Source organism: Pteropus alecto, unplaced genomic scaffold (assembly GCF_000325575.1).
Source record: "Pteropus alecto unplaced genomic scaffold, ASM32557v1 scaffold115, whole genome shotgun sequence".
Taxonomy (NCBI): Eukaryota; Metazoa; Chordata; class Mammalia; order Chiroptera; family Pteropodidae; genus Pteropus; species Pteropus alecto.
The window spans coordinates 1,777,288-1,800,228 of record NW_006436814.1 but is presented as its reverse complement, the minus strand read 5'-3'; the positions used below and the strand labels follow the sequence as shown (position 1 = coordinate 1,800,228).

The 22,941-nt window shown below is 40.8% G+C and overlaps 1 non-coding gene and 1 pseudogene across 1 annotated transcript; one reads left to right on the top strand and one right to left on the bottom strand.

Moving 5' to 3' along the window:
* Nucleotides 1–2,817: 2,817 nt before the first annotated feature.
* On the top strand, nucleotides 2,818–2,936 carry LOC112481727. The gene has a single exon (XR_003047014.1). It is a non-coding gene; the product is annotated as a 5S ribosomal RNA (ribosomal RNA).
* Nucleotides 2,937–4,186: 1,250 nt separating this feature from the next.
* Nucleotides 4,187–5,579, bottom strand: LOC102880515 (annotated as a pseudogene).
* Nucleotides 5,580–22,941: the final 17,362 nt, after the last annotated feature.

Below are 22,941 nucleotides of genomic sequence, written 5' to 3'. Positions count from 1 at the left end.
TCTGAATTTTAGCATATAATTCTCATTTGGCTCATGGGACAAATGAGTAGTATTATATACTCGTCTTTTTCTTTTTTTTTTAATGGCTCTTGAGAATCGATTGTGGGATCCCTTACCAATTGTGTGCTCAGTGACTTCATGTTGGTAGCTTGAAATCAGCTATAGTTGGAAGTATTTATGCCATGGAAATCAATAAATGCTAGAAATCAAAGCATGCTTGCCTGCCTTCCTTCCTTCCTTCCTTCCTTCCTTCCTTCCTTCCTTCCTTCCTTCCTTCCCTTCTTTCTCTTCAGAGAATGGTTTACCAATATGCCAGTGAGTGCACCTATTATTAATTTTTCTCTTAAAATTCTCCTACAGAGTTATAAAACTTTCCATGATATTGTCAATTTTTTTCTTCAAAGACCTCTCTCCTAGAGCTTTTCTTGGTCCAGTCTCTAACCGTTGCTTTTCTCAGACTGGTTCCCAACCATCATCCTGGGGATCCTCATCACTTCCTGCCTGTGCTGGATCACCTGCTTCCTCCATTCTTCATCTTCTTTTCTTGGCTTGCTCCCTCATTTTGAGGAGAGTCTCCTCCAAGGGCTTCCTGGAAAAAGATTGCATAGAAGGTAAATATTCTGAGATCATCATGTCCCCAATATTGTTTCTTCTCTCAACTCTGATTGACATTTGGTTAAAATTTCATTTCTAGAATTATTCTCCCACTAGAATTATTATTCCTTCTAGAAATAAAGCAATTTTCTGCATAATGATAATGCCATTATGACCCCTAAGAAAACTAGCAATAATTTCAAACTTCATCTAGAATGTTCCCCAGTTGTGCGAAGAAGTTTCCCCAATTGTCCATCCTTTAGTTTTTGTTTTCAAACAAGGATCCGACACTGCATTTGGTTGTTATGTCTCTGTAGCCGTTCTTAGCCTAGGACGATCTCCGGTCTTATCTTTTTTAATGACATTAACTATTTGAAACTCCAAGACAGTGTTTTGCAGAATGTTTCAACTTCTGGTTTGTCTCTCGGTGTCATTCAACTTGTCTATCTACTACCCTTTTTATATTCTATAAACAGAAAGTTAAGTCTAGGGTTGCACTATCTAACATGGTACTCACTACTTCATGTAGCTACTGAGAACTCGAAATATAGCTAATGCAAAAGAGGCACTGAATTTTTAATTTAGTTTCATTTGAATTAATCTGAATTTAGATTTTAAAGCTCATACTCAATTCCATTATTGGAAAGATTTTAAGTATGTTTTGAACAATTTAGGTATGCAAATCTACTTTCAACTGTAAATTTTATGAAATCTAGGAACAGATAAAGTATTTCCAGCAAAAATTTAGCATCTGAATTGAAATGTACTTTAATGAAAAAGTACACGTTGAAGACTCAGTACAAAAAAAGAAAGTAAAATATTAATTTTTATATTGCTTACATGTTGAAATATTTTGGATATCGTGGATTAAATAAAGTATATTATTAAATTAGTTTCACCTGTGAGATTTTTGGTTTTGTCTATACTTTTCTTATGTGGCTACCAGAAAATTTAATATTACATATATGGCTCACATTCTATTTCTATTGTTATGTGCTAGTCTAGCAGTCAGATTAAATTCAGGTCAAACATTTTTGGCAAGAATGCGCCTCGACGATGTGCATTTCAAATTGCATCACATCAGGAGGCACAAATGTCAGATCGTCCCACTATTAGTGGTGCTCACTTTGGTCCTCCAATTACATAGAGACTTCCAGAACTCTTAAAATAGACACTTTCTTCTTTGCAGTTAAAAATCCGTGCAAACATCCTGTTACCAAAAAGTCATCCACGTGATGGTTTTGGCATTCTTCGATGATCCTCATCTTGACTCGGGGAGTTTACACTGGAGTTTGCCAAATGGCGATTTTCTCTATTTTGTCGCTCCGTCTATGTTTATTAGCTGGCATCGGGCTATAAAGAAGTGCTCTTCACTCTTCCACTTTATCCTTTTAGTATATCTATATAATATACTTTTTAAGATTAATTGATTGTGTTGCGATCATTCTTTTTTATTTATATTGAGTTACAAACAATATTAATCATTCTTTTGGATGCGCATACGTGGACTTTGCTGCACTGTCTACTCTCAAATGATCTGAACCACTTTCGTCAGTTACAGATTTTCTGAAAACTGCTTCTGCGGTAGGTGATGGACAAATGTGACCTGCTCGGCCGTCTTCTCAGGGGCAGACTCTCAGCTCCAGTTGCACCTCTCAGTCCTGTCCTGTCTCAGGGGCCAGCTCAACCACCACCCGTCCACAAAGCCTCCCAGGCCACCTGAACTTGAAGCGACCCCCTCTCCCCTTGAGCAGTGGTGAAGAATGGGCTCCCTGGTAATCATGAGCTTTTTGAACTTCTTTAACCTCTCAATGCTTTAGCTGGAAAATGAGAATAATGAGAGTTCCTTTCTATAATTATCGTGAGCATCAAATGACGTAAAGTGGTCAGCAGAATGCCCAGCGTTAGGTAATGTTCAATAAATTATAGTCTCAACTTCCACTGCACGTATCGTCCACACACAGGGGATTATTCGCTAGAGTGAATTGTTGGTCACCTCACCATCGACACGTCATCTCCCAGTTGTTTTGAGGACAGGAACCATATCTTCGCCATTTTTCTTCAACACACGTATAACACAATGCTGTTTTGTTTAGGTGACCGAATCTACCTAGAAACTCAGCGAGTGCTATGCTACCAAAACGACAACATACCAAAAACAACAACAACAACAAAAAGAGAAAGAAAGAAAGAAAAGAAAAAAAGAAAGAAAAAAAAGAAACAGTCTACGGCCATGCCACCCTGAACACACCTGATCTCATCTGATCTCGGAAGCTAAACAGGGTCGGGCCTGGTTAGTGCTTGGATGGGAGACCACCTAGGAAGACCGGGTGCTGTAGGCTTTAAAAAAAAAAACCAAGAAAACAGAAACAAAACGACAGCGTACACTGAGCGCCAGCTCTGAGGCCGGCAGTGTCTAAAGCGTGAGTGCGCAGCACTGAGCCATACAAACAAGGTCCTCACATTCATAGGGCTTTTCTTCTGGTTTGGGGGGGTGGACAATAAGCAAGTTAATATAACGAAGATATTAGGGCTTGCATAGAATTAAAATGTGATTGTAAATTGTAGTGCCTCATGGTGACTTCTGGTTGTGTGGTGAGTGAAGGCCACTCCGGGGAGGTGGCTTTGAAGGTACAGATAACAAGGACTCAGCCTTGGAAAATGGGTTGGGGATAAAAATAAAATAAAATAAGGGAAATCGCAGAGAGAGGGAAAGCTGATGCAGCGGTCCCACGTGGGAATAAGCCGGCTGCGTGGGAGACCTGGCCAGGGTAGGTGAGAGGGGAAGGGGCGACAGAGTTGCACAGGGGGGAGGGCCCCGGACCAGGAGGCTGGACTGCAGCAGGGCGTCTGGGTGGCTTCCAGACCATGAGAGAAAGCCCTGGAAAGTTCCTAGGAGCTAGGTGACACAGTGAGATTAGTAACTAAAAACAATTATTCTGGCCACATTCTGATGAACGGAGTAGGAGCGGGGGCAAAGAATAAAGGATGCCACAAACTGGAGAGGAGGTAACCTAGATATCTAGATTTCAGCTTCTTAAGAAATGCTTCCTATGACAGAACCTCATTAGAATGGCCTTCTGGGCGGGCATGCCCACTGCTTTCAAGCAAGTCTTTCTAAAATATCCCATGATGAGTTTTAAGATGTTGCAGGATTTCACCAGTTTGGGAGTCTTTTTTCATTCCTTTATCAAAAAATTAATGTGTAATTATTTTTTAACTATTCAGTTAATCTTATACCATAGTCTCCCTCCAGTAAGTAGTATAAGAAAATTCCAGTTTATTACTTTAATAATATATTTGCTTAGTGTTTTTTTTTTTCTCTCATTGAATTTTCTGTTAACTGGTCTCAAAATTCTGTGACAGATTTTTGGTGAAATCATTTCCATTAAAAGTACCGATTTTAAAGCTAATAACTTAAAAACTGCCACACACAAAAAAACCAAATGGTCCACAAAATATTCTCTTTTCCTTCTGCAGGTTTTACACCCATCTTTTACCATTAAATTTAAGTGGCCATCGAGACAAACAGTTCTGACACTGTTCTTCCACCACCGATTATGACTGGGGTGGCAGGTGTTGGGGAGAATATTCATGCAGCCTTCTGAGCTTTCTAGACAAACTTGGCAACTTCTCCAGCTCCAGCTGCCTTCTCGTCCACTGCTTTGATGACACCCATAGCAACTGTCTGTCTTGTGCCACGAACAGCAGAACGGCCCAGAGGAGGACAGTCAGAGAAGCTCTCAACACACGCGGGCTTGCCAGGAACCATATCAATGATGGCAGCATCACCGGATTTCAAGACTTCGGCCATCTTCCAGCTTTTTCTTAGAACGACGATCAATCTTCTCCGTCAGTGCAGCAAATCTGCAAGCGATGTGAGCCGTGGGACAATCCAGCACAGGCGCATGTTCAGCACTGATTTGGCCTGGGTGATTTCAGGATAATCACCTGAGCTGTGAAGCCAGCCGCTTCCATTGGTGGGTCATTTTTGCTGTCACCTGCCACATTGCCACGATGAACATCTTTGACAGACACGTTCTTGACATTGAAGCCCACACTGCGCCCAGCAAGAGCTTCACTCGAAGCTTCATGGTGCATTTCAACAGACTTGAGTTCCGTTGTAACGTCGACTAGAGCAAAGGTGACCACTGTACCAGGTTTGAGAACACGGGCCACCGCTTGGCCCACAGAGACAGTGCCAATATCGCCAATTTCTGTAGACATCCTGGAGGGGCAAACACAAGGGCTCGTCAGTTGTGCGAGTAGGTGGCGGGATACAATCCAGAGCTTCAAGCAGTGTGGTTCCACCTGCACTGCCATCCTTATGGGTGACTTTCCATCCCTTGAACTAAGGCATGTTAGCACTTGGCTCCAGCATGTTGTCACCATTCCAGCCAGAAACTGGCACAAATGTTACTGTGTCCGGGTTGTAGCCAGTGTTCTTAATGTAGGTGCCGACTTCCTTAACGGTTTCCTCATATCTCTTCTGGTTGTAAGGACGCTCAGTGGAATCCATCTTGTTTACACCATCGATTAGTTGTTTCACACCCGACGTGTAAGCCAGAAAGGCATGCTCATGGGTCTGCCTGTTCTTGGAGACACCTGCTTCACATTCACCAGCGCCAGCAGCAACAATCAGGACAGCACAGGCAACCTGAGATGTGCTTGTGATCATGTTTTGAATAAAGCCTCCGTGTCCTGGGGCATCGATGACGGTCACATGATACTTGCTGATCTCGAATTTCCACAGGGAGGTTTCAATCGTGACACCACGTTCATGGGCAGCTTTCATTTCATATTTCCGAGACCCAGGCGTACTGGAAGGAGCCCTTCCCCGTCTCAGCAGCCTCCTCCTCAAATCGTTCAATGGTTCTTTTGTTGATTCCGCTACATTTGTAGATCAGTCGGCCAGCAGTGGTAGACTTGCCCGAATCTACATGTTCGATGACGATGATGTTGATATGAGTCTTTTCTTTTCCCATTTTGGCTTAGATTTAGCCGTGGTTCTCATGACACCTGTGCTCTGGCAGCAAACTCGTTGTGAAAAAGCACTTCATTTTATTAATTTCAACCTTATTGTAAAATAAGACTAGAATCTCATTTTTTAAAAAAGCTTGCACTTTATTTAGATCATAACTCTTATCTGCTATACGACCTTAAAGACTAAATATTGTACATATTTGAAAATACAGGTAAATTGAGCATATTTGAAAAAGCAGTGAAATAGAATGGGATAGCTGTTTTAAGCAACGGAAGGGACATATATTTTTGGCAAATATTCATATTCTAATGGTTGAACCTTATTGTTGGGGGGGGTAGTCCCAACAATAATATAATTATAAATCAGAAATAATGATAAATCTGAGCAAAGATAAACCTATGAGAAGCTTATGCATTAGAAAAACATATTATTTGAAACTACAAATAGTCTTCCAAGGTGAAGGCCACAGGGAAATGTCAATTAAGATGTCAGTGAGAGGTTGTTTCATGCCCATCATTCTCATAGGCTGCTGGTGGGAACGGATATTGATACAATCACTTTGGGAAACAATTTGGCATTCTTCGGTGTAGTTGACAAGACTCCAGATGACTGAGCGATTTCACTCCTAAGTTCTTACAGTGGCAATTTGCACCTAGTCCACAGAACGATTGTTACTGGTCTGTATGGAGGTAAGTACAGAAATTGAGAATAAGTGTTGAGAAACTTTTACAGCAATTTAATGTTGCGGAAACATCTAAGCATGCGATTTTACAAAAATATCAGTCCGTAACAGATTGAAAATTGAAGAACCAAAACAGAACTGGTTCATCATAGTTTGAGAAGTACTGTGTCCTCTAGACCAATACTTCTTAAACTTGTTCCGTGCATACAGACCTCCTGAAAGTATTGTTAAAAATGCAGCTTCCGATTCAGTCGTTTGTGTGTGGGCCCTAGATTCTGTATTTCTTGCAAGCTCCCAGGTCATGCAGGTCTTGGGGGCACATTTCAAATAGCAGGGCTCTAGAGTCAACTTTGTTCATGTGTAAGTGTGAAAGACTCATGGCAGCTTGTCTCCAGTGGCAAAAATACTGGAAACTTAAATGTTCCTGACTGACTAGGAGAATGGATGAGTTAATTGTGATAAAGTCATCAATTAAATATATATATTAGTGAAAATGAACTAGAGTAAGACATCAATATGGATTCTAACAAACATAATGTTAAATAAAAATATAAGTAACACACAAATATATAAAGTATGATACCATTCACATAAACCTTAAAATCATGCAAAATAACACTATATACATAGGTGTATATAGTGTTATATACATCTCTCTCTCTATATATATTACACCTAATATATACACCATTAGGTTTCTTCTTATGGGGAGGGAGGAATATGTGACTACTTTATAGTTTATTACTTAAGCTGGTGATAAATAGGTAATCGAATTTTATGCTTTTTAAAGGTTTTAATATTTGTATAAATTCATCCAATATCGTTTACCTAAATGTAAAGAATTCATAAAGTAAGTCTCAAATATATTGTGTACTTTTAAGACGTGGCTTAGTGGAGAAGGGGGGAGACCTTTAAGTTGGGAAAAGAGATCTGAGAGGAAAAGGAGGTGGTTTTGAGACCTTTAGCTTTTTTTTCTTTCTCAAATTTGTTTAGGGCCAGTTACAGTTAAATTTGGGTACAGAGGTCCTAATTACCACACCAGGTGCGAGCAAATGCTTCATGCACGTCGCCATTAATGGGCGTGATGGATCCAGCACCAGATCTATGACACCCGAGCTGACCGCCCTGAACGGGCCGGCACCGCCTGCAGCTTGGTCTACCAGGCAGCCACCCGTTTGGCCTTTCTACGTCCACTCTTGACCCTCATGCGTGGTCTTTTTCCCCCCCATAACAGTCAGAGTTGTTGCTTCAAAACAAATCAGAAAAGTCATTCACCTACTCCCTACCACACTGGCTGGCTCGCCATGGTACTTAGAGTGAAGCCAAATCCTTAGTGGCTCCTTGGCCTCGGTGAGCGGGCCTCTCGGGGCCCTGATCTCGTCGGCTGCTCTCCCCTCTTGATCCTGCATCAGAGCAACACTGGCCTTCGCACTGTTGATCCAACACACGAGCTCACTCTTACTCCAAGGCCCGGAATGCCCTCCCCCTGCCTGGATCGTCTCTTGGTTCTCTCCTTCCCACCATTCAGGCCTCTGCTCACACGCGCCTCCTTAAAGAGGCCTTCTCCGGCCACCGTACCTGAGGAAGCGCTCTTCCTTCCACGACTCTATCCCTTTAGTTCGCTTTCTTTTTCTTCTGAGCCCATATCGTCTCTGTACGTTGCATCCGATGTTGGTTTGTTGTTTGCTCCCACATATGCTAGACCATTAGCTCTTAGAGACCAAGGACTTACCTATTTCATTCTCTAGGGTCTAGAACAGTACCTGGCATATAGCGGGTAGTCCATAAATATTTGTAGAATGAATGGATAAGTGAAACAGTGAGTGAGCAGGCCAGGGAATTTCTGACTGCAGTGCTGGGCTGGCCACATTTAACCTACTAATTGGCAATAACTCAGGAACAATTTGACATCTTTTATTATCAGTTTAAAAATCAATAGGTACTTGATAAAAGCATATTGATCATTGATCATTTTTGGTATTATAGTTATTAAATAACCCTTTTCCCACCATACAATTGGACACGTTTGTATTAATAAGCAGGATTTATACATTAGGAAAGAAGGATTCACATTTTAATGTTCTCTACGTTCTAGGTACTTTGCATATATTATGGTTTCATTTATTATTCCATTTTATGTTTTTCCAGCAACTTCATGAGATATAGAAGTTTTCATTTGATAAAGAAGAATCCGAAGTTCAGAGAGATTATTTGCCTAGAGTCACAAAGTTGGATCTATAATCTATCCAGACTTAGAGTCTACATAAAGTCCCATGTCCCACGCCTATCTGAGAGTCATTAAAGGTATCATCGAATGTTCATGCTGGGAGGAAATTTAGACCTCATTTAATCTGATCTTCTTACCTATACAGGCAGGAGAACTTGGGTTGACCTGTCCGCTCACCTACTTAATAGGAGAGCCAGCCTCCAAGCTCGGGGCGCGCTCCCACACTGCCTGTCTGCTCCAGCCGTGCACGGTCTTTCTGCAGTTATTTGCAGATCTCATACTTGCGAATTCACCTCCTTGCTAAACTTTACTTGTAACCCCCAAAGCAACACTGGTGGTGCGTTTACAGTCATTTGCAGTCATACACTGTGTGGCGACATTTGAGTTGCCCATCATACATGTGCCCAGCTGAAGTCGAACAGGTGACACTCTGCCTTTTTGTATCATTAGCTCTAATATAAGTGGCCCTTTCGTGGTTCTTTAATGCCATGTTTTTTGTTTTGCATTTTTGAATTTTCATTGGTGATCTTGCTATTTAAAATGTCCCTCAAATGTAGTGCTGCGGTGCTGCCGAGTGTTCCCACGCATAGAGGCTGTGACGTGCCTTATGGAGGAAATAGGCGTGTTCGATGAGCTTTGCTCGGGCGTGAGTCACGGCGCCATTGGCCCTGAGTTCTGTGTTAATGCATTGACAATGTGTACTAAGTAAGGTGTCTTTAAACACTCATAGATAAAGTTATGTATTGATTGGTTGACAAAAACGTTGTGACCAGAGACTTAAAGGAACCCTAACCTTGTATTTCTCCTAGGAATTCACTAACTCAGTGTTCGTAGCGTCTTTATTGAACGTAACTGTGGTGAATAATGAGAATCAACTATTTTTGTAACCCATTGTAGAGTTGCATCTGGTTACAGAGGACAGTAAGGGGTGGTGATGTTAAAAAAAAAAAAAAAAAAAAGGACGTGGTTGACACTGCTTTACAGGCAGAAGGTCCTGGGTTCATGTCCCACTGGAGCCACAGTCCATGGTCTATGGCCATGCCACCCTGAACAAGCCGCATGTCTAATCTTGGAAGCTAAGCAGGGTCAGGCCTGGTTAGTATTTGGATGGGAGACCACCTAGGAAGACCAGGTGCTGTGGGCATAAATAATAAAGCAAACAAACAAACAAGCCCCAATCCCTAAGAGAACAATTTAGTTGTAATTTAAACGTATTAAGAATTTTTGTTGCTGGTAATACCTTGGTTAAACCTCTAGAGCTTTGGCGACTGCTGGCTCTAGCGTGGAACACTGTGAGAAGGTGAAAACAGTTACTCTTACTGTTTCTGATTGTGGGCTATAATTTTAGTGTTCTTGTTTTTGACCTTTTCTAAACACAGCCATACACTGTCATTGTTAAAATGGTAGATAATTGTAATACGGTAAAAAGAGCATTTGATTTGGAGTCGCAAATTCTGGGAATGAGTCAAAACTCTGATGCCTACTGGTTGTGTAACCTTAAGCAAATCTCAGAACTTTTCTGACCCTCAGTCTCTCATCTGTAAAAATAGGGACCCTAGCCAATATTAGCCTGACTCACACATCTCATGTGTTCTAAGGACTTTTCAATTAACTGTCACAACCCTGTGAGGGAGACATTAAGACCTCATTTTATAGAGGAGTAAGTTGAGGTCCAGAGAGGTCAAGTGACTGGCTTAGGGTCACACAGCTAGAAAGAACAGAGCTGAGACTGAGACCCCAAGATGCTCTCTTAACCAGATACCTCCAGCCCTTCCCTGGCCCTTGCCAAAGGTGGCATAAGTACATAAGTCCCGGTGCTGATAAAAATGTAAGCTATTACTATTTTTTTCACTAGGGTTAGCATTTTGAATGTTACAATTTAAAAAAAGACTTTTCCCTTAAGATGTGTGGTTTTCAAAAAGTTTGTTGGCATCATTACATATACATCTTTATATTATTACATATACTTCTTTATTCATCCAGGGACCAACATTTTTTTTTGTCAAGACTCATCTCTCATTTTAAATTGAAAAGGAGAATTTTAAGTGGGCATTTTCTTTACAGCAACTCTTTGTGGAACTTCTCATTTACATGTAGAATGGGATATTTATATTTGTATTTGAGGGCGATTTTCCAAAGGCACAAAGTGTTAAGTTATAACTCTGAACATTGTTTCACTGGAAGCAATATAAACTAATTAAATTTGTAAAAGAAAGACAAAGGAGACGAAGGTCCAATCAGGGAGCCACTGCTCCTGGAAAACTTCATCCCTCTCCACCCCGTAAAGTTTGTCACGAAGTTGGGAATAACATTTTCTCCTGTGGGTTTCACTCACGCACGCGCTCGCTCACTCACGCACACACGCTCGCACGTACTCATTTATTTAAAGAACTTTTTGATCATCTTCCATACGCCTGGCCCAGAGGATACAGCAACGAGCAAGAAAAAAGTCAGCTTCTCTCAGGCAGCTGACTTCTAGTGACGGGAGCCGGCAAAAGCAAGCAAGATAATTTGAGATGGTGGTGAGTGCTATGAAATGCCACTGTCTTAGGCTGGCTGGTTGATCAGAAACCACATGAGTAAGCTTGGGAGGTGAGTGCTCCAGCCCATCAGCTTGACCATGGCCTCCTGAGAGACCTTGCTCCAGGCCACTGCTTAACAGCTCCTGATTCCCGGCCCCCAGAAACTGTGTGAGATAATAAATGCTTGCTGTTTTAAGCTGCTAAGTGTTGGGATGAGTTATTCTGGAACAATAGATAACTCTTACAGTTCCAAACTCTCATGTTGAATTTTCTGCTATTTGCATCCTTGGCCAACGTCCAACACTAGATGAACCTGAATGTTCTTCTGTCGTGAGCTCAGAACCAGGCTGCTGAGTGACGCAGGAAAAACCCCGCAGAACAGGCCATGTAGTTTCCACGTTCACCAGTGTCTCCTGGACGCTCAGCACCACATGACAGTGTTTTTCTGGTGAATTCTTTTCTCTTCAAACATTCTCCACTGTTTTTAAACCTCAGACTCCTTCATCCCCACTCCCTCCCAGTAGATGCCTCACCCTGTAGCCATATGCCTCCTGTCACTCTCTCTGGCCTCTGCATTCTCACGCGCTTCCTCTTTTCTTCTGTGCCAGAGGAAGACCTGTTCCCTTAAATCTAAGGTCAAGTTTTTCATGTGGCATCTTCCGTCTCCTCCTTCCTTCTCAGGCTCCTTCCTTCTTCAACAACTTTTCAACGTCTGCTGGCTCAGCCTTATCAGGATATAACGAAGCTCCAGCCTCTCCAGACTGAAAGACAAAAAATCCTCTTTCCACCCACATCCTTCTCTGTCTACACGGCTAGATTTCCTCAAGTTGCCTGTTGTCTCCACTACACTCACTGCCTTCACGAAAACTACTTATGCAGAGGTTACTTGTTATCTCCACGATGATAAAGCCAAAGACACTTTTCCTTGTGGGATAATCATTAAAATTTCCTGTTATAGGAAATTTCACACACAGGCATAAGTGGAGCGATAGTGCCATGGACCTCCCTGTGCTCAGTCCCCAGCTTCCATGACAGCTCATTATGTTGAAGAAATGCCAGCTGTCATATCATTTATCCCCAAATAGTTTTAGTATCTACTTCAAACATGTAAGAACTCTCGAAGGCCACTCTGCAGTCTTTATTTTGACCCAGCAGTCCCCTCATCTAACATTGCGATTTATTCTTCCCGAGATGATGATACTCTTCTTTTTGATTCGTCTTCAGCTTCTACTTTTGAAATTTTCGCTGTTAGGTTTTTCTCCACTATTATCTCATTTCCTTGGGGCTTTTTCCTTTGCCCCGATGCCACTTCGTACACCGCTGGGCAGGCCCAGCTTTCCCAAGGCGACGACTCACTTCCGGCGGCTGCCAGTTTGACCAGTGGCCCCGCCCTTTTTCTCTGAATTCCAGGCTCTGCTACCAACTCTCTACCTGACAGCTCTCCCCGGCTCCCTCCCAGGGACCTCACTGGGGCAGATTCAGAACTAAGCTCATCATCCCCCCTACCCGCTACCCCCGTTCTGTTCTTCTCTATTAACAGGTAGGACACCCACCCTGGTACTAAATCCAGAGACGCAGGAATCATGTCTTCTTTCCCCACTCCCCATTGCTAATTATCAACAGCCCTACAGATTCTATCATCTAAATTAATCTAATATCTACTCACTTCTTCCCATCTTCCCTATCTCAATCACAGTCCCCATCATCATGCAGCTGGACTACAACAGTTTCCTAACTGGTTTTCCTGCTGCCTCTCCAGCCACCTCCCACGCGCCCTGTCCTGAACCCTTTGCTCCGTCGCAGCCACAACATACAAAATCTTATCTTGTAATCCACCACCTAAAACCTTTCAGTGGCTCTTTATTATTTTTAAAATAAAGACCCAAATCTTATTTTCTTTAAATCTCCCCACACCTTTTTTGCTAGAATATTTTAAAGCAAATTGCAAGCATCGTATTATTTTACTCTAAATACTTAAGCAGCTATGTCTGAGAGATAAGGGGATTAAAAATATATATAACCTCAATGAAATTATTGCATCTAATAAAATTACTGATAATTCAACTGAAACCCAGTCTATACTCAAATTTCCTTGAATGTCTCAGAAATTCTTTTTACGGTTGATTTGTTCAAATCAGAACCCAAATGAAGTTCACAAACTGCCTTGGGTTGTTCTTTTAAGTCTGTGTAATCACCCCTTTTTACGTGCTTTTTTTTTTCTTTCATGACGTTTATTTGTTGAAGAAAGCAGGTCATTTGCCTGTAGAATTTCCCTCCGTGTTGGATTTGGCTGATTGATTTCTGTCGTGTCATTGAACTTGTTCCTCTACCCTTCCATTTCCTCTAGACCGGTAGGTAGCGCTAGAGGCTTGGTTAGATTCAAGTTCACGGGCAAGAATAAATCATAGTGGTGCCATGTACTTCCTATTTCTCACTTCCAAAGAGTGGTCAAGCCGTTGATGTAACGTCAGCCCTGCATTTCAAAGTTCCTCATCAGCCTGTCAGCTGATGGTTTCAGTAATTATTGATGCTTGTGGCCTAGATCCATTATTTAACTAGTGGCTACCATGCCTCCTGGTTTTATTAACTGAACTTCTATAAAGAAGAACTTTCCTTCATCAATTATTTAGTTATCTTGAAATATAGGCCGAATAGGAAGGTAGAATAAACGGTTGACTCTTTTCCTTCCTTTACCGATTTTCAGAACAATGTGCTGGTGCCTCCAAAGAGAAACAATGAGGAGATTTTTTTTTTTGGAGGGGGGATAATTAGTGTCATTACGAACACTTGGATTGGTATAATTTTGTCGTTTTTCGACCCATTGTAGCCGTGATTCTTTCTGACACTTGAATTATTCCATTTCTGGCTCATCAAGTTGGTGCCTGTGTCTTTGATAAGATCCCAGAGGTTTTTGAGTTCCCTTGCTTTCTGATAGAAAAGATGTCCTGGAACGAACGTCTTGAACATTGTCTGCCATGGACCAGTACTCAACCATTTCTCCAAAGAGCCCTGTTTTTGTTTGTTTGTTTGTTTGTTTTTGTTTGCTTTTCGTGGCTTTAGTATCTGGAAACCAAGAACTGGTGGCTAGGTGAGCTCACTGTTATGGGGATGCCCTTGCTCCTAGGCTCTGTCAGCAGGCAGAGGTAGAAAAGTTTTGTTAAATCATAATTTCACATGATCTTTAAATTAGGACATTTACAATCTGGGCACTGGGGCTGCTCGTTGCTATTAGGCATCACTGCTTTTGGCCTTTACAAGTAGACACTTACTGCCTACTAAATGATAGTACATCTTAATGGGTTACAGGATTTTTATTTAACTTTTTTGGATTTTATACTGTCTCTTTTCTTTTATGCTAAAAGTGTTGGTTCCTAAGATAGTAATATAATAATTTCATCTATCTATCATCTATCATATATAATCTATCTATCTATCATCTATCTATCTATCTATCTATCTTTCATCTATTTACTTTTTGTCCTTAGATTACACCCCACGAGGGGTGTTCGTGCAGTCAATGCTGCGTTTTAGTCTTTCTATTTGTGGCTATTCCACCAACTGGATATGCAGTTAGATTTATTTGCTTCAGTTGGTCAAACATTTTGAAATTTTAAAAATTTCTCTGCCTTCTGTTAATTTTGTAATATAATTATTTTCAGGGAATATGTCTGAATAAATAACCTCGAGTAACTGCATCCGGGAGAGAAGGGCTCAGCCCTTTGCACGTGTGCGCTTCTTCTGCGCCTAGAACATGGTTGGAGCATGCGCAGACTCACCTTAATGTGCACGGGGCACCTGTCAGGGCCTTCGCAGACACCACCTCCGGTATCCACCTCCGCTGCCAAATGAAGAAGGTAGTTTTATTACTCTTTTGAAGATGACCAAATCGATTCTCAAAGAGGTCAAGTAACTGCCTAACTTACACGATTAGTGAGTAGAAAGTCCAGAATTCAGTTACAAGTGTGTCTAGTCTAAAACTCTATGTTCTTTCCCATTCCGCCATGTTACCTGTCAGTGATAACTCTATACTATGTATAATATTTACGTCTAGAACTTTGCCCCACCCCAGTTCAGGAGAGATAGACATGTTTATTTTTACTGCTTCCTGTTCCTAGCTGCTCTTTTGGTAATAGACCAAACTAGAAACGACCCAAGTGTTCCTTAGCCATAGAATTAGAACGGAAGAATTACTGCTAATGTGACAATTTGAGTGAATCTCAGAAATAGAATGTTAAACGGAGGGAAAAAAACCCATGTAAAAGTGTATACGTCTTATGTTACTATTTATATAAATTCGAAAACAGACAAAATACGTCTACGGTCTAGAAGTTGGGGTGGGGTCGGCGAATGGGAGGAGGCAGCAGAGCTGGGTGCGGGCTGTGCTATTTATTTGACGGGAGCATTTGCAATGTAAAAAAAATCAATATTAGGTTAATATTATTATTCTATCATCCTTATTTAATGGAAAAGGAAACTGAGGCTTAGAGAGGTTAAATCATTTGCCCAAGGTCACGTAAAATTGGCCGAACTGGGATTCGAACTGAGTTCTCTCCGAGGCCAGAGCCCTTTGCTTAACCACTGCGTGTGCTTCAGGAGAGGAGAGCGCCGTGAGGGGCGCGAGGCTGGCGGGGACAGGCGGGGTCCCTAACCCAGGGGCAAGCCCAGAACAGAGTGCGTTCCCGAGGCGCCTGGGAGCATGCTGGAATGAGAGAGTGGGTTTTGGCTCGGGGGGTGAGGCAGGGGTCGCTGAAGGGCATCAGGGATAAGGGATAAGCCCTGGTGTCCACCTGGCGGGAAATTCTTTAGCTCTCACTGTCAGTGAGCATCCTACGTCTCCGCCGCCAAGATGCTGTCAGAGTGGAGCGGACAGCTGACCCCAAGGTGTCCTTAAAGGACCAACACGCAAAATCTCAAAAAGTAACCAGAACGAGTGATTCTAATCCATCCTAACAAATATATACACATATGTATCCATGGACACCGTATCACACTTTGGGGATGGCTGGAGAGGTATGGCAAAATGACCTAGTCATTATTAGGGTTAAAGGTTAAGATTTACTGTTGTACTATCTACTGCAGCCTTGTAGAAAAATTCTAAAACTCATAGTATCTTTTTTTGTTGTTCAGCTTGTGAACAGTTCATAAGCTTTTTTCATACTTAGCAATGCAAAGCGTCTGAGGCCCATGATTATTAACAGAAAGAAGTGGTCCCACCTGTTCTCCCTTTGGAGAACAGATCGGCGGCCATGATGGGAGAACCACCCTTTCTCACTAAGATGCAGGCCTGTCAGCTTAGCCCGAGCTCATGTCAATAAAATTCTACGAACAGTGACCCTTTCCACATGTGCGCAAGGGAAGACGGGTTCGGGTCAGCAGTCATGACTGGCCTCGTCCCTGCTCTAAAGCCCTGGCCCTTCCAGGGTCATCTCTCGTTCTTCACTGGCCTGCAAAGGCTGGCCAGTCCTCCCGGAGCCTGGTGACGGATTCGAGTTTGAGCAGAAGTTCTGAACAGCCCTTAAGTGTTTCTGTCCCCACCGGTGGGCTGTCGTCTCTTATCAGAAGACCACTAATACCTTTTGGCCCATCATTCTCCACATGGTAGGTCTTAATGGTTTCTTATGATGGCTTATGAAGCTTTATCTCAGTAACTTGTTAAATGAATTAAGACTTATTTTAACAGAGAAAGCGACAGTATTTTCAGTATGTACACTGTATTTACATGTTGGATCTAACTTTCCAAATAAAAATTGCTAGCGCTGACAGTCACTTATGTGGGTTGTGCTCAAAGGACAAGGAATAATTGCTTGATTTATCCTAAAACTCACATGGCAATACATACACATTAGAAAACCCCCTTTTATCAATGTAAGCACAGGTCCTGTGGCAACAAAGAGCGCACCCTAGCGGCCAATCCAAATAATGGTCACTATATTACCAACCGTAAAGCTAAGTCTAAAAACAGCACGAAAGTCCATTGTGCATTTATGTTGCTGTGAGAAGATTCTACAAATTTCTGTCATCCGGTTTCTTTATGTGATTATAAAACTTTTTGCTGGAAAACAAAATGCAGATACAGAAATCTCCCTTTTAGAAATTTATTGTAAAGGGCCCGTTTTCATCCTATAAAGACTGGCCTGCGATTGTCAGCTTTATATTACCTGGATATTAAAGGAAACTTATTTTTACTCTGCAAAAAGAAATACAGATACAGAAAAAAATCACACAAAATGAATGTATAATTGAATACATTATTATAAGGCATATAATATTTATAAGGCATATAATATTATAAGGCATATAATATTATTATAAGGCATTTATATTTGATAATATTATAAGGCATATATTATAAGGCATTTATATTTAATATTTATATTAATTAGTATTCAATACTAAGTTATTAAATTAACATTTAATTTAACATCGATATAATATTATATATTATTTAATTATAAGGCATATGTTAGTGAATCATTATACAGCCTTGTAACTACCACCAGGGCAAGAAATAAGATTTTGCCAGCCACCGAGAAGACCCTTCTCACCTTCCGTTCCAATCAGATCTTTCCCCCCAAGTAACTAGTAAGATCATTTCTTGTCTGTGTTTCTTTATAGTTCTTTCGCCCAAATCAATACCCTGGGACCCTAGAGTTGTTTTTTTTTAAATGTTTCATATGATTTAAAGTCTTTAAATGTTCAAGTTTCCCCTTGATCCCTTTCTCAGCCTCACGATTTATCTGTTGGAAAACCTGGGCCCTTGGACTTGTGAAATTCCAATCGTCTGGATGTTGCTGACAACACACTTAGCGCAGTTCCGCGTGTCCCGGATTTCCCACCCCTCGGCAGCTGGATCAAGCTGAAGCTTGGTCAGACTTAGGCTCCACCCCTCTGGCAAGACCGTAAGTGGCGATGTGGTCTTGACTCAGGAGACGCCAATGTCTGGTTGACTCCCTTTTGTCACGTTAGTGACCGTTGATGTTCAATGCCTAAATCCATTAATTCACTGGGAGCTGCAAAGTGGTAACACTCTGATCCTGTCACTTCTTTTTCACTGATTTGTTGTGACACTTTCATAAAGAGATGCCTCCCTTCACCGACCGTTTGGTTTCCCAGAGGCATATTGATGTAAGAAAAGCAAGAAAAATGCTTGATTCTTTCCCATTATGTACCAGTTTTTCAAGTTGGTTCCTTAATGTCCTCCAAATGTGATGATTTAAGTTTTTAAAAAATATATAATTACAAACTTATGGATTTAAACAGTTTCAATCCCTTGAAATTATTGCACCAGAAATCGCCTCATCTTTGGCAGCAGATGCCTCTTGCAGTTGACTCCTGCATCCGTTTAACAGGGCCTAGTGGTTTTCCATAGCTTCATTGCGATCTGACAGATACGATGAGGGTCAACGTGTACGTGTCCTGCCCCAAACCAGGAATCAGCCATGTCTTCAAGAAGCCTTGGTTTCTTTTGGTGGGAAATGATATTTCAAAATAATAATTGGTGCTAAAGATGCTCATTGCTACTGTAGTGGTCATTGTTTTGTCTCTGGGCCTTTTCTGTGAAGATTATAATATAACATAGTAAAATATAATAATATAAATATCGCATGAGTTCATACGGATACTTCAAATTCCAATCTGGGACTATAAGATTTTTACTTAACCTCTTCTATCTTACACCATGTACCTACTTTTCCAAATAGAAAACATTATTCTTAAAAAGAGAATGGATAAAAGAATTGGACTATTTCATACTTACTCATTTGCTTTATCCTATATTACTCACGACAGTCTCAAAGCAACAATACCGATGGTACCACTGCCAATATGATCACTAAAAACAGTTTTAAAAAACCTTTTTTTGTATGTTCCTTCACTCTATTCTTGCCCCCGTTTAAAAAACAGCTGTACTATATCTACATTGTCAGAGCACGTGGCCATTACGAATAATACTCACTCTTCTCTGTCATTTGGACTTAATTCCACAAGTAAACATACATGTCGTGCTTACCACCAGCCTATCTCAATGTCTCTGCAGCAAAAGCTTTTTCCCTATTGGGTTCACTTTCCCTGTAAAAAGAGGAGGATGCCTGCTTACCAAAATTCAACCTGTACGCTCTGTGAACTCACTTGCCCATATGTGTTGGAGACTTTCTCACTTGTAAGCCACCCTCCAGCCTTTGGAGTCGATGGTGGTGGCGAAGAGGACAGTAGGAAGGAAAGAGAGGCCTAACCGGGACCTCTCAACCTCAACGCTGTCAACAATGTGGGCCGACAATTCTTTGTAGTGGGGGGCTGTCCTGCGCCTCGAAGGATGTTTGGCAGCACCCAAGGACTCTACTCACCAGATGCCAGTAGCACCAGCTCCAGCCCCTCCAACCCTGGGGCTGTGCCAACCAAAATTGTCTCCAGACACTGTCAAAATTGTCACCCAGGGCAAAATCACCCCTGGGTGACAACCACAACCTGGAATTGCTGTTTTGACCCTCGGGAATAAGGCACATTGCAACCTGAAGCAGTTAATCCCTGAGTGAAATGGACTAATGCTGTCTCATCTTTAAGCAATATTAAAATTCCTTGAAAAGGAACTCTGGGGCTGAAAGTTAACTTTGTAGTAATTACCTCTATTATAATGATAGCTAACACATTTATAAGCATGATATTCTTACAATTTACAAAACAATTTTCACTTATACTGTTTAGTATACTCAGTAGGAATTATTAAATATTTCTATTTTCTAGATGAGAAAGCAAAGTGACTGAGTATCGCGAACTAGGTGAGAATCGGAAACAGATTAAACAGAATAAACATGTTCTCCACTAAACTCTCATCTCCTTTGGCTACGTTGCAGATCATTTCTATCTTTGATGCACAAGGAGAAATACACACATGCGTGCATGGTCACACATTCACATCTTCTTGTCTCTAACTCTATGGAATGGTTCTTAAAATTTCCATTCTATTTAATTTTCTTCAGGAATAAGCCAGGAATCCGCCATCAGAGGAGGCTCATGATGTTATTGCACATTTTACCACCAGGTGTCGCCATAGCACACTCACACTTCTTTCCTTCCATTGGTGAATTCCGAATTTACTAAATTCTCCAAGGACTGATATCTCAGCTACTTGTAAATCAAGCGTATCATGCATCTCGAAAGAGGCCAAAAAGCATAATGAGGATTTAAAAGGTGAGGAGGGTGATGTTGTATGAGAAGACCAATGAAGTGGGAGTAGGGTTTTTTCCTTTGCAGTTGACCCTACATGTAACTGGGAGACAGATGCTTGATCTTCATTGCTAGAATTCTTTTGAGAAAAAAATGTTGCTATGGACCGAACGTTTGTTCGGCCTCCCCCACCGCCGATTTGTTGAAGTCCTAATCAAGTGTCCTTCTAAAAAGAGGAACTCACTCTCTCTCTCTCTCTCTCTCTCTCTCTCTCTCTCTCTCTCCTCTCTCTCTCTCAATCTCTCTCTCTCTTTCTCTCTCTCTCTCTCATTTTCTCCTATTCTATATAATCTGTATAATCTTCCTGTAAGAGTCAGTGCTATGTGGGCTTTTTGATGGACATTCCAGTTGAGCCCTGCCTGAATTCTTGACCCACAAAATCATGAAATATAATAAAATGGCAGTTTTAAGCCATTAAATTTTCAGCCAAATAAGTTTTGAGGTGGTTTGTTACACAGTAATAAATAACTGAAAAATATTGTTGCATGAAATTGGTGTGGTCTACTCTTTTGTTGTGTGACTATTGCACAGGTGATTTATCCATTCTCCTCTCAGTGGTTTTTTGGGATTCTTTCATAATTTTGCTATTATGAGTATTTTTGCATATCTCTTGGTGTACAAGTGCAAGAGTTTTCCTGCCTTCCACCAGCATGAATCACACAATCTATGGATCCACATCCTCTCTAACACTTAGTGTCAATCATAATTTTTGTCCTTTGAAGGCAGTTAAAATTTATCCCATTGTAGTCTTAATTTCACATTTTTCTGATTATTAATGAGATTGAACATTTCCTCACATGTTCATTGGCCACATGTGTTTCCTCTTTTCTGAAATGCCTGCTCATGTCTTTCCCCCTTTTTTTTCTTACAGGGTTATTTGTCCTTTTTATTGTTGTTTATTGATTTGTTAGAGTTCTTCATATTCTTAATACTCATCCTTAATACTAATTTTTTGGCAAATATCTTCTCCCAGTTTGTAATTGTCTTTTCACTTTCTTTAAGATGTCTTTCATGAAGATATTATTAACTTTAACACAGTCACGTTTATCAATTTTTTTTTTTGTATTTTGTACTCTGCACCTTAAGAAATCCTTCCCTATCCCAAGGCTCCAAATATATTCACTTATATTTTCCTTAAAAAAATGTTGACATTTAAGCCCTTGCAGACCCTAGAGTTTATTTTTGCATACAGAGAGAGATAGGGTTCTAATTTCTTTTGTGTGTGTCTGTGTGTACATCTATGTGACCATTTTTTTTCCCTAACTCCATTTACTGAGTAAAGACTTCTTTCTCCACTGACCTGCCATATTGCCCCTGCCCCATATTGAAACGCTCTATGATTAGTTGCCATTCTGTTCCACTGATTAACTGGTCTACCACTGCACTGTACCACACTAACTATAGACTTATAATGAGTCTTGGTATGTGGCGAGGAAAGCTTCCCGCTAAGATGTCTTGAATATTCTTAGCCTTTACCTATCTATCTAAATGTCAAAGTCAGTTTACTAATTTCTATGAAAAACTGTTGGTATTTTAGTTGCAACCACGTAAACACTATAGACAAATTGAGGAGAACTGACAGCTTCATAATATTAAATCTTCTAATCCAGAAACATGGTATCTCTCATCATTCACTCAGGTAATTTTTAAGCCATTTACTTAGGTAATTTTTTAAGCCAAATTTTATAATCTTTGCCATATGGGCCTCTGATTTTTCATCTATGATATTTGAGTTATTTTCAAATATCAATGATGCTTGATTCTACGTATTCCAATATCTAAAGTGAATTTTAAATTATGCTATTACTACTGTTCGTATTCGATTGTCACCTTCACTGGACCCATTTCAGAGTCATGCTGGGCACATTCTGTTGTTAGTGTCCTGTGTTTGTGTCCGTTTCAGGGAAGTTACAATACTACCAACATAATTTTAGTGTTGTTAAAATCTTGGGAAGTAGAGACAGCTAGGATGAGCTTAAAGGGGTCCTTAACTCTCACTAGCTTTTGGGAATTTGTAGTGGTTGCTCTGTATGATATGGTGGCCTTAAGTTGACAATCCATTTTTCAAATTTATTTTATTACTTTTATTGTAAATCGTGGTAAAATACATATAACATAAAATGTGCCATCTTGACCATTTTTAAGTGTAAAGTTCAGTAGTGTTAGTATATTTAAGCATATTTACATTCATTTTTTCATCTTGCAAAACTGAAACTCTATACCCACTGAATAATAACTCCCCATTTCTTCCTTTCCCCAGCCCCTGGCAACCGCCATCATACTTTCTATATCTATGATTTGACTGCTTTAGATACCTTACATAAAGGGAACCATACAGTGTTTGTTTCTTTGTGACTGACTTATTTCACTTAGTGTAATGCCTTCCAGGTTCATCCATGTTGTAGCACGTGACAAGATTTCCCTCCTTTTTCAGATGGAATAATATTCTATTGCATTTGCTTACCACATTTTGTTTATCCATTCATTCATTCATCAGTGGACACTTGGGTCACTTTTTAGCTTATTGTGAGTAATGCTGCTATGAATATGGGTGTAAAATGAGTTCTTTTTAACTAATACCACAGAATTAATTTTGGAAACTCTAGTTTTCCCCCCGGCACTCGCCTGCAGTGAACGGCGTTGCTCCTTAACAAGGATGAAGTGCCCCTCAGAGGCTTTCCCGAGACAGACAAATCTGAGAAAAACAAGA